At 40.8% G+C, this 10,448-nt stretch overlaps 1 pseudogene; it reads left to right on the top strand.

Moving 5' to 3' along the window:
- The first annotated feature begins 9,861 nt into the window (after positions 1 to 9,861).
- Positions 9,862 to 10,156, top strand: LOC138989227 (NADH dehydrogenase [ubiquinone] 1 alpha subcomplex subunit 1 pseudogene; annotated as a pseudogene).
- The last annotated feature ends 292 nt before the right edge of the window (positions 10,157 to 10,448 follow it).

Genomic DNA, 10,448 nt, shown 5'->3' with positions numbered 1-10,448 from the left:
ATCTCCTTCAGAATGGATTAGTTGGATCTCCTTGCAGTCCAAGGGACTCTCAAGAGTCTTCTCCAACACCACAGTTCAAAAGCATCAATTCTTTGGCGCTCAACTTTCTTCACAGTCCAACTCTCACATCCAAACATGACCACAGGAAAAACCATAGTCTTGACTAGATGAACCTTTGTTGGCAAAGTAATGCCTCTGCTTTTGAATATGCTATCTAGGTTGGTCATAACTTTTCTTCCAAGGAGTAAGCGTCTTTTAATTTCATGGCTGCAGTCACCATCTGAAGTGATTTTGGAGCCCAGAAAAATAAAGTCTGACACTGTTTCCACTGTTTCCCCATCTATTTCCCATGAAGTGATGGGACTGGATGCCATGATCTTGGTTTTCTGAATGTTGAGCTTGAAGCCAACTTTTTCACTCTCCACTTTCACTTTCATCTAGAGGCTTTTTAGTTCCTCTTCACTTTCTGCCATAAGGGTGTTGTCATTTGCATATCTCAGGTTACTGATATTTCTCCCGGCAATATTGATTCCAGCTTGTGTTTCTTCCAGTCCAGCGTTTCTCATGATGTACTCTGCATATAAGTTAAATAAACAGTGTGACAATATACAGCCTTAACGTACTCCTTTTCCTATTTGGAACCAGTCTGTTGTTCCATGTCCAGTTCTAACTGTTGCTTCCTGAACTTCATACAAATTTCTCAAGAGGCAGATCAGGTGGTCTGGTATTTCATCTCTTTCAGAATTTTCCACAGTTTATTGTGATCCACACAGTCAAAGGCTTTGGCATAGTCAATAAAGCAGAAATAGATGTTTTTCTGGAACTCTCTTGCTTTTTCCATGATCCAGCAGATGTTTGCAATTTGATCTCTGGTTCCTCTGCTTTTTCTAAAACCAGCTGGAACATCTGGAAGTTCACATTCACATATTGCTGAGGCCTGGCTTGGAGAATTTTGAGCATTACTTTACTAGTGTGTGAGATGAGTGCAATTGTGAGGTAGTTTCAGCATTCTCTGGCATTGCCTTTCTTTGGGATTGGAATGAAAACTGACCTTTTCCAGTCCTGTGGCCACTGCTGAGTTTTCCAAATTTGCTGGCATATTGAGTGCAACACTTTCACAGCATCATCTTTCAGGATTTGAAATAGCTCAACTGGAATTCCATCACCTCCACTAGCTTTGTTTGTAGTGATGCTTTCTAAGGCCCACTTGACTTCACATTCCAGGATGTCTGGCTCTAGGTCAGTGATCACACCATTGTGATTATCTGGGTCGTGAAGATCTTTTTTGTACAGTTCTTCTGTTTTCTTGCCATCTCTTCTTAATATCTTCTGCTTCTGTTAGGTCGATACCATTTCTGTCTTTTATCGAGCCCATCCTTGCATGAAATGTTCCTTTGGTATCTCTGAGTTTCTTGAAGAGATCTCTAGTCTTTCCCATTCTGTTGTTTTCCTCTATTTCTTTGCATTGATCGCTGAGGAAGGCTTTCTTATCTCTTCTTTCTATTCTCTGGAACTCTGCATTCAGATGTTTATATCTTTCCTTTTCTCCTTTGCTTTTCACTTCCCTTCTTTTCACAGCTGTTTGTAAGGCCTCCCCAGACAGCCATTTTGCTTTTTTGCATTTCTTTTCCATGGGGATGGTCTTGATTCCTGTCTCCTGTACAATGTCACGAACCTCATTACATAGTTCATCAGGCACTCTATCTATCAGATCTAGGCCCTTAAATCTATTTCTCACTTCCACTGTATAATCATAAGGGATTTGATCCAGGTCATACCTGAATGGTCTAGTGGTTTTCCCTACTTTCTTCAATTTAAGTCTGAATTTGGCAATAAAGAGTTTATGATCTGAGCTACAGTCAGCTCCTGGTCTTGTTTTTGCTGACTGTATAGGGCTTCTCCATCCTTGGCTGCAAAGAATATAATCAATCTGATTTCAGTGTTGACCATCTGGTGATGTCCATGTATAGAGTCTTCTCTTGTGTTGTTGGAAGAGGGTGTTTGTATTGACCAGTGCATTTTCTTGGCAAAACTCTCAGTCTTTGCCCTGCTTCATTGTGTATTCCAAGGCCAAATTTGCCTGTTACTCCAGGTGTTTCTTGACTTCCTACTTTTGCATTCCAGTCCCCTATAATGAAAAGGACATCTTTTTTGGGTGTTAGTTCTCAAAGGTCTTGTAGGTCTTCATAGAGTCATTCAACTTCAGCTTCTTCAGCGTTACTGGTTGAGGCACAGACTTGGATTCCTGTAATACTGAATGGTTTGCCTTGGAAACAAACAGAGATCATTCTGTCGTTTTTGAGATTGCATCCAAGTACTGCATTTCGGACTTTTGTTGACCATGATGGCCACTCCATTTCTTCTGAGGGATTCCTGCCCGCAGTAGTAGATATAATGGTCATATGAGTTAAATTCACCCATTCCAGTCCATTTCAGTTTGCTGATTTCTAGAATGTTGACATTCACTCTTGCCATCTCTTGTTTGACCACTTCCAATTTGCCTTGATTCATGGACCTGACATTCCAGGTTCCTATGCAATATTGCTCTTTACAGCATCAGACCTTGCTTCTATCACCAGTCACATCCACAGCTGGGTATTGGACACCTAATGACCTGGGGAGTTTCTCTTTCAGTATCCTATCATTTTGCCTTTTCATGCTGCTCATGGGGTTCTCAAGGCAAGAATACTGAAGTGGTTTGCCATTCCCTTCTCCAGTGGACCACATTCTGTAAGATCTCTCCACCATGACCCACCCATATTGGGTTCCCCCACGGGCATGGCTCAGTTTCATTGAGTTAAACAAGGCTGTGGTCCTAGTGTGATTAGATTGACTAGTTTTCTGTGAGTATGGTTTCAGTGTGTTTGCCTTCTGTTGTCCTCTTGCAACACCTACTGTCTTACTTGGGTTTCTCTTACCTTGGGCGTGGGGTATCTCTTCACGGGTGCTCCAGCAAAGCGCAGCCATTGCTCCTTACCTTGGAGGAGGGGTATCTCCTCACAGCCGCCCTTCCTGACCTTCAACATGGGATAGCTTCTCTAGGCCCTCCTGCACCCATGCAGCCACGGCTCCTTGGACGTGGGGTAGCTCCTCCCCCCTGCCACCCCTGGCCTCGGACGTGGGATAACTCCTCTTGTCGCCGCCCCTGACCTTGGACGCTGGGTATCTCCTCTCGGCTGCCCCCCCTGACCTCGGATGTATGGTAGCTCTTCTCCGCCATTCCTGCCCCGCCGCAGTCTGTTACTCTCAGCCGCTGCCCCTGACCTCGGAAATGGGGTAACTCCTCTTGGCCGCCACCCTTCGGGCATGGGGTCTTCCCGGCTTCTGCCCCTGACCTCGGACATGGGGTGGCTCCTCTCGGCCATGCTTAGCACTTATAATTTATATAATTATATTTTATAGTTATATAATTTATATTCATAATTTATAATTTTATCTTGTTCTGTTCTTGCAACTATTGTTGGAAGATTATAAATTATATCATTGTTTTTGTTGCTGTTCATTCACTAAGTTGTGTTAGATTCTTTGTGACCCCATGGACTGCAGTGTGCCAGGCTTTCCTGGCCCTCACTATCTCCCAGGGTTTGCTCAAATTCACGTCCATTGAGTTTATGATGGTATCTAACCATCTCATCCTCTGCTGCCCTCGTCTCCCTTTGCCTTCAATCTTTTCCAGTGAAACCATTTATCTCAGATTGAGCCTTGAGCCCATGCACTGGGACTCCAGCCCAGCCAAAACCCAGTTTTGGATTTGAAACAACAAGGCCAGGATATGGCCCAGAGAGGTATTGGTTGGGATTGATACAGCCTGACCCGTTTCACACCCAAACCTGAGATAATGTCTCTAACTCTTATGCTATCCAAAATTTCAGTGTTAAGTCAAAATCCAACACACGATTTGGCCAAGATTTGCACTCATGATTTTAGATGCTCCCCCTTCCAAGATAGTCTTCAAAAGAGGTGTTAGTTCCCAGAGTTTGTCACAAAGAAATGGCATGGAAGACATCCACAGTGGTGTTCACAATGAGTGGGAGTTAGTCTGGCTATAAGTTGGGAATAAAGAGTCAGCACTTATAAGGATCAGAAGGAAAGGAGTAAAAGTGAAGATACACCTTGGTGGTCTTCTTGGGTTAACAAGATAAAGGGGGAAAAAGAAAAAGCAGGCATGAACAAGGATTCAAGAATGTAGGAGAAAAACCTCAGAGTCAAGAAGAGTAACAATTCTGTTCTGGATCTGCTGGCTGTTGGATGCCCATAGGCATATGGGGTTGACTCACCAGTCAAAAATTGGCAGGTGATTACAGGGCATCCTCCCCAGTATACCTGGTTCATGGTGTCTCATGGGCCTCTTTAGGACCAAGACCTAACTCTAAACATTTTCTTAGCTTATCACTGTCCCATCGGGATCACCAGTGGAAACTGTTTCCCTCAGATTGGGACTTAAACTCATGTGCTGGGAATCAAACCCAGCTAAAACACAGATTGGGACTTGAACTCATGTGGCCAAAAATGCTCTTTGAATGAGAATCACTTACCTGGTGTCTGGACTTACTGAGACTCATGTTCTTTGTGTCTGATCAGAGAAAGAATTTGGTGAGAGACAGAGTGATAGGTAAGAAATTGATTTTATTCAGAGAGAAACACACTCCACAGAGTGTGGGCCATGACAGAAGGTGAGTGTGGCCTTGAAATGTGGTGTGGTTAGCTTTTATGGGATGGATAATTTCATAGGCGAATGAGTGGGAGCATTATTCCAACTATTTTGGTAAAGGGGCTGGAATTTCAGGGGTTGGGATACTGCCCAATTTTTGGTCTTTGATGGAAATCAGAGTTGATTTCCTTTAGGATTGATTGACTTGATCTCTTTGCAGTCCAAGGGACTCTTAAGAGTCTTCTCCAACATCACAATTCAAAAGCATCAATTCTTTAGCACTCAGCTTTCTTTATGGTCCAACTCTCACACCCTTGTATGACTACTGGAAAAACCATAGCTTTGATTACATGGGCCTTTGTCGGAAAAGTGATGTCTCTGCTTTTTAATATGCTGTCTAGGTTTGTCATAGCTTTCCTTCCAAGAAGCAAGCATCTTTTAATTTCATGGCTGTAATCACCATCTGCAGTGATTTTGGAGCCCATAAAAATAAAATCTGTTTCCACTTTTCCCCCTTCTATTTGCCATGAAGTGATGGGACCAGATGCCATGATATTAGTTTTTTGAATGTTGAGTTTTAAGCCAGCTTTTTCAGTCTCCTCTTTCACTTTCATCAAGAGGCACTTTTCTTCTTCTTCACTTTCTTCCAATAGAGTGGTATCATCTACATATCTGAGGTTGTTGATATTTCTTTAGGCAATCTTGATTCCAGCTTCTGATTCATCTGGCCTAGTATTTCACATGATGTACCCTTATGGAAGGAATGATGCTAAAGCTGAAACTCCAGTACTTTGGCCACCTCATGTGAAGAGTTGACTCATTGGAAAAGACTCTGATGCTGGGAGGGATTGGGGGCGGGAGGAGAAGGGGACGACAGAGGATGAGATGGCTGGATGGCATCACTGACTCGATGGACATGAGTCTCAGTGAACTCCGGGAGTTGGTGATGGACAGGGAGGCCTGGCATGCTGCAATTCATGGGGTCACAAAGAGTCAGACACGACTGAGCGACTGATCTGATCTGAAACTTAAGTTAAATAAGCACAGTGGCAGTATATGGGCTTGATGTATTCCTTTCCCAATTTTGAACCAGTCAGTTGTTCCATGTAAGGTTCTAACTGTTGCCTCGATCTGCACACAAGTTTCACAGGAGACAGGTAAAGTGATGTGGTATTCCCATCTCTTTAAGAATTTTCCACACTTTGTTGTGATTCATTCAAAGGCTTTTGAGTAGTCAGTGAAGAAAAGTAGATGATTTTTCTAGAATTCCCTTGCCTTCTTTATGATCCAATGAATTTTGGATTCAGTTTTTTTTTTCTCCCCCTTTCAGGTTGTTTCTAGCCCATGCATGGGTGCTAAGTTGCTTCAGTTGTATGCAACTCCTTGCAACCCTAAGGATCGAGGACCACAAGGCTCCTCAGCCCATAGGATTTTCCAGGCAAGAATACTGTGCTGGATTGCCACACCCTCCTCCAGGGGATCTTCCCAACGCAGGGATTCAATCTGCATCTCTTATGCCTTGTGCATTGACAGCTGGTTTCTTTACCACTAGCGCCACTTGGGAAGCCCTTTCTCAAGCTCAGGGTTATGCAAGCAACTGCCTGTAGACCCACTATGACTTAGTTCATTCATGGGCATATTGTCTGTGGCTATACTTGAATTGCAGTGTCAGATGTGCTTAGTTGTGATGCAGACTATTTGACTCCACCCAGCCAAAATGAATATAATTATTATAGGAACATTACAAGAAATATATGAATGACTATTTGTGACCATTTATTTTTGTTAATATGTTGTACATTCCTGTGTAGTAGGAAACAATTTTTATTATTGATTGTAACACCCTTGTGACAAATTTGATAATAATATACTGCTATTGATAAAGTCACAGAAATTTAAAGTGAAATGTATCAAAAATAGAAAATTATAGGCCAGAAAATAGGTTTTACAAATGTATTTAGAGGAAGAAGACCTCGTATATGTAATGATGATGCAAGCTAATATATACTGATTGGTTCAGAAGTGGCTGGCATCATGGTAGATCATTGTAAAACAATAACCCTGTGTACGAGACAGCAAAAGAGACACTGATGTATAGAACAGTCTTATGGACTCTGTGGGAGAGGGAGAGGGTGGGAAGATTTGGGAGAATGGCATTGAAACGTGTAAAATATCATGTATGAACGAGATGCCAGGCCAGGTTTGATGCACGATACTGGATGCTTGGGGCTGGTGCACTGGGACAACCCAGAGGGATGGTGTGGGGAGGGAGGAGGGAGGAGGGTTCAGGATGGGGAGCACATGTATACTTGTGGCAGATTCATTTTGATATTTGGCAAAACTAATACAATTATGTAAAGTTTAAAAATAAAATAAAATTTAAAAAAATGTGTAAAGTCATGTAAACCTTACATCACTTTCACATAGTTACTATGTAACCAAGGAAACAAGAAAAGAGATTAACTATGTTTCCTATGGCCTCATAGCTAGTTAGTAGTTGGCACTGAATTCTAGTCTGATAACAAACTCTACAGTATACCTATTGTTGATTTCTAAAATATTTGCTATGAAGAAACAATGTATTTTTATGAGAAAGTTTTTTACACACCACTATGATATTTCACATCATTTACCTCTGAAATCCGGAAAGTGAAATGTAATCACTATTAGCCACACTATTGAAATCATTTAAATTCTCTGTATTGTAACAGTGACTCAAACCCACATTATTGTAAAATTTTTAGAAATGAAGACTTAGTGTGATTTTAGAAAGCAGCTGGATAAGTAGTGTATTCCCCAACTGGGCAAGGCCTTGGATAGGTATTTCCTATGACAAGTCTCTACTAATTATATACAATTATTGCATAATTTAATCATGTTTGATGAGCACATTTGTCTAAATAGAGAAGTACCAATCTGGTGGAAATGAACAGGGGCTCTGTATCAAATTTATGCACCCATAATACAGTGGGTGCTCCAATACGGTGTAATTTTCTATGCTGATATAAACTCAAGATTTTCTTCCTTGAAATTGAAAAAAATAATTTCTGTACAAGACACCTGAGATCATGTGAAATAAAAGTCAGAAAACTAGAGAACAATTGGGCTACATTCACTTTTTGTCTAGGAAGTAGTACCTTCTCAAGATTCAGATTTTTCCTTGAGGGCATATTTTTAGACCTTGAAGAGGGCTGGATAGCATCAAATTAGAGTGATTGCACAGCTTTAGAATACTTGTGACCATGCAAGCTTTTCAATTAATTTTTTTTGTTTGTTTTAATTCTCAGTACAGTAAGGCATAGTGACACATCTTGAGAATGGGTAAGTAAATCACCAACTTGGTAACATTGAGATGGTTCAGTTCAGTTCAGTCGCTCAGTCATATCCGACTCTTTGCAACCCCATGAGTCACAGCATACGAGGCCTCCTTGTCCATCACCAACTCCCGGAGTTTACCCAAACTCACATCCATCGAGTCAGTGATCATCCAGCCATCTCATCCTTTGTCGTCCCTTTCTCCTGCCCCCAATCCCTCCCAGCATCAGGGTCTTTTCCAATGAGTCAACTCTTTGCAGGAGGTGGCCAAAGTACTGGAGTTTCAGCTTCAGCATCAGTCTTTCCAATGAACCCGGGACTGATCTCCTTTAGGATGGACTAGTTGGATCTCCTTGCAGTCCAAGGGACTTTCAAGAGTCTTCTCCAACACCACAGTTCAAAAGCATCAATTCTTCAGCACTCAGCTTTCTTCACAGACCAACTCTCACATCCATACATGACCACAGGAAAAACCATAGCCTTGACTAGACTGACCTTTGTTGGCAAAGTAATGTCTCTGTTTTTTAATATGCTAGCTAGGTTGGTCATAACTTTCCTACCAAGGAGTAAGCATCTTTTAATTTCATGGCTGCAATCACCATCTGCAGTGATCTTGAGATGGTTATTCTATATCAAATGCATACCAACACATACAGGGCTTCCTTGATAATTCAGTTGGTAAAGAATCTGCCTGCAGTGCAGGAGACCCAGGTTCTATCCCTAGGTTGGGAAGATCCTCTGGAGAAAGAAATGGCAAACTGCTCCCGTATCCTTGCCTGGAAAACCTCATTTATAGAGGAGTCTGGTGGGCTGCAGTCCATGGGATCACAAAGAGTCAAGCATGACTGAGAGACAAACACTTTCATACACCATCATACAAACATAAATTTTGAAGAAATGTTGCTAGGTATGCCAACTGATTTTTGGACAGTTGAATTAATGAATAAATGTTATGGCTAAATTAAATCTTTGGAAACTATTGTTATAGGGAACCATTTTCACATAACTTATCAATGAAATACTGATAGCAAATTTATTCCAATCAATGAAATGTCTTATTCTTTGGAATTACCTAGGTCATTTTGACTGAAGCTGCTACAGATGTGCATGATTTCCCCAACAAGTAGAAACATATAGCACATAACTTGAATTGTATTCTTTTTTTTTGCTTCTCAACATTATTTTTCAGAGGGATTTAGTGTTGTACTCATAAAAGTGACAATTTTTTTTCCATTTAGTAAGATTATTCAATTGTCAATATCTAAAGATAAGATTTAACTTTGTTTAACAGCTGATATATGGGGGATGTTAAGGATTTGAAGCCCCTACATTATTATGTGAACTTATTAAACTGCCATATCTAAGATTCTTTTCACTCCTGTTGAGAAAATGCACTCTTGATTTGCTCTTATTAGAATCATAAGCAGCATAGGAAAAATGTCAAAATTCCAAATGAGAAATTTTATTTGATTGGATAGAAAGTTATTTATTTTAATTATTCCTGACACCTTCTGCATTATGCTATGAGTATCTCAAGAGAATAGAGAGAACTCATCTGCTTTAAGAGCAGTTTATTGAGAATGACACATTATTGTAACTATCTTAGAACCCTAAAAACCTACTAAAAGTCTAGGAAAATAATGTAAAACATAGTCTAAATGAAATTAATTTGTACAAAATGAGATACCATGTAAAATATTTTAGTAACTACTAAAATATTTTTAAGTGCATGTAAAATAAAACTGTCATCCAATAACTATTTTTCCTAAATACAGGTGAAATACAAGTTGTAAATTTTTGAATTTAAAATAGTAAGTGGTTCTCAAACAACTGTATTTAGATGTGAGGTCCTTGTGTATATGCTATGGTCAAGACACAAAATCTATTGATCTTGGCATAAAAACGTTATGGGCGTGTGCTTGTTCATCCCAGGAATGGCCACTGCGCGCATCCACAGGTTCAGTAACGGCGGCAAGGAAAAAAGGGTTGCCCATTATCCATATCAGTGGTATTTGATGGAAAGAGATAGGCGCATCTCTGGAGTAAACCGTTTCTATGTGTCAATGGGTTTGGAGAACATTGATTAAGGAAACGTTTTCCTGGTTGATGAAGAACAACTCAGTCATGCTCTTCTATCCCTGCTAGTAGATTACGCAGCATATTGTGTGGCATGCATTGTATTTTGTAGTGTGTAATTAAAAAAAAAAGAAAATGTTCAATTGCCTGCTATGTTGATATCAACATTTATCAGATTGAAATGACACAGCTAGTATGATGAGTAGGAGAAGGCAATGGCACCGCACTCAAGTACTCTTGTTTGGAATATCCCATGGACGGAGGAACCTGTTAGGTTGCAATCCATGGGGTCGCTAAGAGTCAGACAGGACTGAGCGACTTCACTTTCACTTTTCACTTTCAGGCATTGGAGAAGGAAATGGCAACCCACTCCAGTGTTCTTGCCTGGAGAGTCCCATGGACGGGG

This window comes from Bos mutus, chromosome 9, assembly GCF_027580195.1.
Source record: "Bos mutus isolate GX-2022 chromosome 9, NWIPB_WYAK_1.1, whole genome shotgun sequence".
Taxonomy (NCBI): Eukaryota; Metazoa; Chordata; class Mammalia; order Artiodactyla; family Bovidae; genus Bos; species Bos mutus.
Note: the sequence above shows the minus strand (reverse complement) of the source record. Positions and strands in the feature narration are given on the sequence as shown.